The sequence below is a fragment of the Pteropus vampyrus genome, unplaced genomic scaffold, assembly GCF_000151845.1.
Source record: "Pteropus vampyrus isolate Shadow unplaced genomic scaffold, Pvam_2.0 Scaffold74, whole genome shotgun sequence".
NCBI classification, from domain to species: Eukaryota; Metazoa; Chordata; class Mammalia; order Chiroptera; family Pteropodidae; genus Pteropus; species Pteropus vampyrus.
The window spans coordinates 2,545,644-2,553,176 of NW_011888855.1; positions in this window are offsets into that span (position 1 = coordinate 2,545,644).

Sequence of the window (7,533 nt, forward strand, 5' to 3'; positions counted from 1 at the left end):
CAATAGAGCTGACACCCAGATCTCCAAGGCAGGAGGCATGACAGTTTACCTTCGAACAACATGGGAGCTGAGGTGTCAACACTGCCTTCCCCCCACAGTTGAAAATCCTCATATCACTTTTGACTCCCCCCAAAACTTAACTACTAATAGTCTACTGTTAACTGGAAGCCTTACCGAAAACATAAACAGTTGATTAATGCAATTTTTCTGTGTTATAAATATTATGTATTCTCACAATAAAATAGAGAAAAGAAAATGTTACATAGAAAATCATAAGGAATAGAAAATACATTTATAGTACTGTTTCTATTTACATCATCTGTTTGCAAAATGAAAAAAAATCCATGTATAAGTGGACTCCCACAGTTCAAATGGTATTGTTCAAGGCTTAGCTGTATTTGGCTGGCATGAGGGCCTCTGAAGGCTGATTCTAAAAGTGTTGGAAAAACATAAAATGAATTTAAACTTTGCTACACAAGCGTACCACAGCTTCTTTTACTGGAAATATTTTATTCATTTATTTATTTATTTATTTACTTACTTACTTACTTTTAAATTACAATTGACATTCAGTATTATTTTATATTAGTTTCAGGTGTAGAGAGCATGGTGGTTAGGTATTTATATAATTTATGAAGTGATTCCCCAATTGGAAATATTTTTTAAGAAACACATGAGTTGATGCACATAGGAGGAGGAAGCAAACAGAAAGCAAATACAAGGCAAACAGGACAGAAGAGTTTTCTTTTTTCTGCCATAGCCTTGAGTTTCTCTTTTTAGTACTAGGTATCAGTTGAAACAACAGGGAGCCAGCCCAAAGCAGCAATGTGATTTGTAGAGTTTCAGCCCCTAATATCTCAAAATAAATATGGAAGGAGGGTTTGGAGCTGAGATAGAATGGTTTAATAACTAGCAAATCTATATTTGACTACTCAGCATCCATATAAAACTTTAGATATAAATTTGAAATTCCATATTTCTACCTTTCCTAATGATATAAATTTGAAATTCCATATTTCTACCTTTCCTAATGCAACAATTCCTCATAAAAATTTCTTTTCTTTGCCCAAAATAAGAAATAAAGTTCCAATAGCCATTGTAATGTTGGTGTAAGAAAAGTTTTAAGCTGTAGAAAATTTTTATAGGTTTATTTGAGCCAAACTAACGACACCTTCCAGGAAGCAGAATACCAAGAGATTGAGAAAATGCTCTAAACAATGGCAGTTTTACAGCTTATTTTATTCATTAGATCAAAGGAGGAGCCATGAAGAGAGTTACATGAAATTCATTGGTGGTAGATTAGGGAGGTGAGAGAAAGCAAAACTGGGAGATCTCTGAGACTGAGTAAAAAGTAAGATACAGAGATATATACTTCTTTTATATTGGTGGGTGCAGGATAGTTAATAATTAACATTTACCACACTTAAAGATGGTATTCTGGGAACAAGATAACACTGAGGCTTCTGTGGTCTCCTACTCTGGTGGTGGTTGTGCCCTGAGGGGGTCTGGAAAGGGAGATTACCCTGACCTTTCAAAGGTATGTGATCTTAGATGCAGAAAGACAATAGACAGGCTCACTTAAGGTAAAGTTTGACCTTTGTCAAAGAAGCTACAGGCCTAAGATAAGACTATCCACCCTGACCTTCTTTTAGTTAGGAATTTTTATGTTCAGACCATTCTATGTGGTTACTTGTGTTCTCTGTGTTTGTAAGATCCACCATGCTGGCCTCCTCTGAGCTTGTCAGGTTTGGTATGTGGTCCCCTTTGCATCCACAGTATTCACCTCTGGTAGACAGACACACTCTCCCTTTCTCTCTCTGTTAATTATTCTTCAAATTTAGTCATGGTTCCCACTGACTATTGTATTACTTAAAGATAACTCTTACATAAATTTTTATAAAACACTAATGAGAAGGAGGAGATGGCACACAGGGAGAATCAAAGGGGAAAGGTAAGCTGCTCCATTTTATACCATCTATTACGAAATACTGTTTGATATACTTGTTCGATTTTGCAGGCAACACATACCCCATTTGAGTGTCTTCCTTAGATTTGCTTATCATTTTTGGATGTGATTGTTACATGCGTTGAACTTAATATTTTAAAAATGGGTTATGATTCAGTATATTTTGTCTAATATTTTCTGGAGTGTAAAGAGATGGTTACATTTCCAAAGTCTTCAGATTGCTGTAGCATCTCTCCTACATTCTCCAAATATATTCGTTCTCCTCTCTTTCTATTTTTGTATGCTTAAATTTGTATTATAATTGCCATTCTCTATTTTCCATACCTTCCACAAATTTTCATGATGTCTAAGCATATTTAACTTGATGTTATCATTGATGATAAGGGTGCAGGTGTGACCTTGCACTACCTCTGAACAAAGGAAGCATTGGCTTGTTCTAATTGAAATGTAAATAATAGATTTCAAAATGCATTCATGTATTTTTATCCTCTTAAATATTCCTTTTACTCTTCTTCCTTCATTCTTCTACAAGCATGATGTTTCCTCAGGACAGATTTTGATATTTACAGAAAGGATGCCCAGAGGAAGATGGAGTCAGTGTTTTAGCATTCAATGCCCAGAATGGGATTTTTGAGTCAATAACATGAAAATAGGCTGGAAAGCCAAGGTTTGTTGAGAAGAGGATTTCATTAACATGTCTGGGGCCAAGATTTGTCATTGGATCATAGAATTTTATCATAAGCCAAGAATAGAACAAAAGCCGAATAAGGTAAGGGCAGTTTTTGTCATGGGGTGTGGGGAGGGAGAGAGAAAGAGAGAGACAGAAAGAGACAGGGAGACAGAGACAGAGACAGACAGAGAGACAGAGAAACAGAGACAGAGAGAATGCCCTAACTGACCTTGGATTGAGAAAAGGACAGACATCATGAAAGAAGAGGTTATGTCCTGTGTCCTGTGTCCTGACTTCCCCCTTTCCAAGGCTAGTGCCCCAGAAATCACAGGGGTGTGTATTAGACATGTTCTGGGGGAAGCAGAAAGCAGAATAGCTCTCACCCTCTACTCTATCCAGAACCCTGGTAGACCACCCCCAGGCTGACTGACCCCTCTTCGCCATGAGGGGGAATAACAGGATTGGTGGAGAGGCGAGTAGAAAGATCTAAGGCACCTTTCCTGGCTCCCCATACAAGGACTACACAAGGCTGGGGAAATCTTTGCCCTATGCCTTTAGGACAGTGAAGATTCCTTGGTACCCTGACTTTAGTTTAGAGAGCAAAGTGGAAGGGAGGAAGAGTCCTGTAGAAAGTTTAATTTTTGATTAAGAGAATATTAATACAGTAGAGATTTTCTAAATTGAAAGACATCGTTTAAAATAAAAGACAATGAGCTATTGTTAACATTCTCCTCCAATTCCAGTGCCTGTCTCTTTCTGTGGAGAGCTTAGAAAAGGATCCTTGCATTCTTTGGACATCTGTGTAGTATATGTGTTAATTTAATACTGCAGTAATTATCTATTGATTTAAAAGAGCTTGATGATCGTATCTGTGTGCACATAATTATATATAATCTAAATCACAGGCATTTGGGAGATATGGAACTCCAAAAAGAGAAATGTAGGGATTATAAAGTTAGAATACTTCTTTAAATTATTTGGTAATGTTGATGGTATATAATAAGAAATGATCAATTACAATAATATTCATATAGGTTACTCATTTATTTTATGTAAAATTGTATGTAAAACTTGCAGTATTTTGTGATAGTTTGCTATACTTCCATTTGAGAGCATTCTTATTGGATTCATTTTAGGGAAAGGGTAATAAAATTATCTTAAGATTTATAAAAGCCCAATATTTATAGAATAGATGGATACATTTATAAGTTGTCAGCAATAAAAGAAATCCTTATAGTCAGAAAGGTTGATGATTTGTTCTATTTTCTTACATTGTGTTATTTTTCATTCAGTTTCCATTTTTGCATTTTGATTCAAATCTAGGGATTGACTAGCTATATTTAAAAGGAAACAATAAAATATTAACACAAGTGATCATTTTAATATAATTGCTGCCATTTATTTTCTTATTTTAATAGAATAATTTGATTTTTACTGTGTCATTTTACTTGCCTCGAACACTAATTAAAAGCCTCAGACTAGAACTGCATTTTATTAAATATCTGTTACAACATGTCTGTAGAAATGTCTGCTCTATGTGTATAAAATTCATAGGAAACTGGAAACTTAATATTGAAGTTTCATATAATTCTGTTAACACAGCTCAGAAAAAAAAATTAAGGAAAATTTACAACTAAGGTACTGAAATAGCTAACAAAAATTCTGCCAGTTTAGAATATCTGCTGGTTGGTGCTATCCATAGAGTTTTTGTTTTAGTGCCAGAATCAAAGATTCCATTTAAAAAATAAAATAAGTAGAATGTCTAGTCTGCTGGTTGGCAACTTTTGATTCATGTGCTGCTGGTGTCATCAACTACAAGAATTTATGCCTTTGCTTTTTTTTTTTTTTTTATGTTCCTAGTTTTTACTAAGAATTTCTTCACCTTGCTTTGAGTTCCATTTAATTTCAGTGTGCTATATTTTCTCTTTGCTTTGCTTCAGTGTTTTTCGATTTCTTAGTGTTACTTGGTTGTGCTAATGCATTTATTCTTAACCAGGTAATTTTTATTTCAGTGTGCCCACTATTTAATGTGATAGTAATAGCTTATATTTATCGAGCACTTATCAAGTGCCGGGCATCGTGCTATAATACACACACACACACACACACCTACCTCAGTTAATAGTTCCCACTTCAGGAGGTTGGTGTTACTATTACGCCTTTATTACAGAGGAAGAAGGTGAGACACAGGATTAAAGTAGCTTGTCCTAGGACACAAATCTGGCAAGTTATTACCTGTGGCCTAACTTCCCAGCACACTTAGCAATATTTTAGTGAAAATTCTATTTGTTGTGAGTGACAGAAATTTATCATAAACTAGCTTATGAAGCATGGCATAAAATATCTCGCGTAAATGAAAAATCTAGGAGTGGGCTTCTAAACATTGCTGAATTCAAATACTTAAAGAACAGCAGAGTCTACCTCTTGCCAGAACAGCAGAGTCTACCTCTTGCCATCCCGTGGCTTCATTCTCCTCCTTCTCAGACTGCCTCTGCAAGTTTAGTATCAATTTTCTAAAGATTAAATATATTCAAATAGATGAAATTAGACATTCATCTGATCTAATCCTTCAGTGTTTGTTGATAATCTTTTAAAAACATCCTAACTTTTTATGCATCCTAACTCTTACGTGCAATTTCCTGAGGTTATAAAATTAAAGACTGGAAAATTTCTATTGAGCAAACGTCAGATTTATTCACATTCTTTAGTTGAGTAAATGCGATTGCTGAGAACCACGTTTAATGAAATGAGTCCAGAAGTTATAAGAACTTGAAGCAACAGCAAGTACTTGATTAACATTCTATGCATAACAGAAGTGTCATTGAGAAAGGAACTTATTTTTTAACTTGTTTAAAGCTCATTATTGCCTAAGGGAGGAGGAATATGTATTGCATAAATCTTAATCTACATACTCAGTGTACATGCCATGTCACATTTCTTTCTTTCTTTTTTTTTTTTTAAGCCTTCTTAAGTTCACCTTCAGGCCTCCACTTGGAGTGGACGGTAAGAAATTAAATCTAAGACATTGCTGGGATATGCCCACTGCCCTCTGTGGTTGTCTAAAACTTTATTGTGTGTGTGGCATCAAGTATCTAGGACACTGCTGAAGTTACGAGTCTGCAGAGGTTTCTGCTGATACAGCCATCATCTCTCAAGCATGGTCCCTTCTTCTAATGGCTAATGGCTTTCTTCTTCTCTTCTACTGGGTGCTCTAGGTCCCTGCAGAGGCTGAAACCACTCTGGGTTCCAGGTTCCCTGGAGGCCACTACCTAGGGCGACTCAAGGGGACCCACAAATCTTGGTCCCCTTAACAGGTTCTAGAAATGTCATCTTACTATTTAACTTCATAGGCCTTATTCTTTTCTCCCCTCTTTCCTTATTTACTGGGACAGCCAAAAAGATCTCGCCCATGAGCTAATTCTTTTACAAAAGATAGGAATGGCTGCTGTCCTCCTCAAGATGATTCTATTCCCAGTTCTGCAAAAAGTCCAGGAGCAAGGGGATACAAATGGCCTGGCTACCAGCTTGGAATAAGAAGTGGAGGGAGAGATGCAGAAGACAAGCACAATTTATTATCTTAAAAATATTGTCCTGTGATACATATCTAGGATCTGTAAATATATAACCAGGATCTGCAACTTGAATCATAGTTTCATCATGTCATCTCTGAACTATATCATGTAGCCAGAAGATCCCATCACCTCTAGGCATCGTGAAGTATGACTCATCACATACATTTCAGCTCCACTGATTTGGAGATGATATTCAAATTGGTGCCAGTAGGATCCCTACACAGCAGCCAAATGAAGGTATGAGGAGATACCACTAGCAGGATATACAGAAATACTTAAAAACTGCTGGAGAACAGATTAAAAGATCAGGCATAAATATCTATAGCTGGAAAATGGAAACCAGGCCAACTTCTCTGGTTTCCTGATAATGAGGGGTATTGGGAATGTTGACCTTGGGAAAGTCTTTAAGCATCGAACTCAGAAGTCATCAGCCTATGTTCTGTGGGTCCACAAAGGGGCTTGAAGTTTTCTGGAAATGTTTGATTGGACCTCCACTTAAAAAAGAAATGGTTTTAAAGCTAATTTTAATGCTATAATGAAAAACAGCAAGTAAACCTAAAAGTGTGATATTGTAAAGGGATACTCAATGGGTGTGTAACTTAAAACTGAATTTGAGGTCCTAATTTTCACATGAGATGTGACTCCGTGAGGCCCGTTCTGGAGGAATGTGGGCTAAAACTTAAGTGAGGTCAGGCCCCTCCTCTGCTCAGCGTTTACAATGGCTTCCGCCCATCCTGCTCCAGGTGAAAACCTTACACTGGCCAACAGGTGCTACTGGGCATGTCCCTTACCTTGCTGACCTCATTTGCTACCACATTACCCTCGCTCATTCCCCTTCAGCTGTCCCTGTCTCCTTGCTGCTCCTGGAACGTGCCACTCGTGCTCCTATCTGCTGCCTTCAGCGCTCTTTCCATGGGCATCACGGTATTTTGCTTCCTAGCCTCCTTCAAGAATTTGCTCTTATACCATCTTCTGAATGAGACCCTTCCTGATTACCCTATTTAAAAATTGTCTTCCTGTCTCTAAGGCCCTAAACCCCTTCCCTGTTTTCATAGATTTGTCTCACCGTCTTACATACCATGCAATTTAATGTGTGTTTCATTTTATTGTCTGCCACCCCCAGCTAGTGCATAAGCTCTTGGAGACAAGGTCAAGGGAATTTTGTCTGCTTTATTTAATGACGAAACCCCAGAACCTAGAACAGCATAGAAGGTGCTTACTAAATTTTTGTTGAATAAATGAATAGGGGTCTAGATGATTAGTGGAATAAAAGAGCAAATGCTACCTCAGAAAGACCAGAGCAAGTGATCAAATTCGTCTTTATA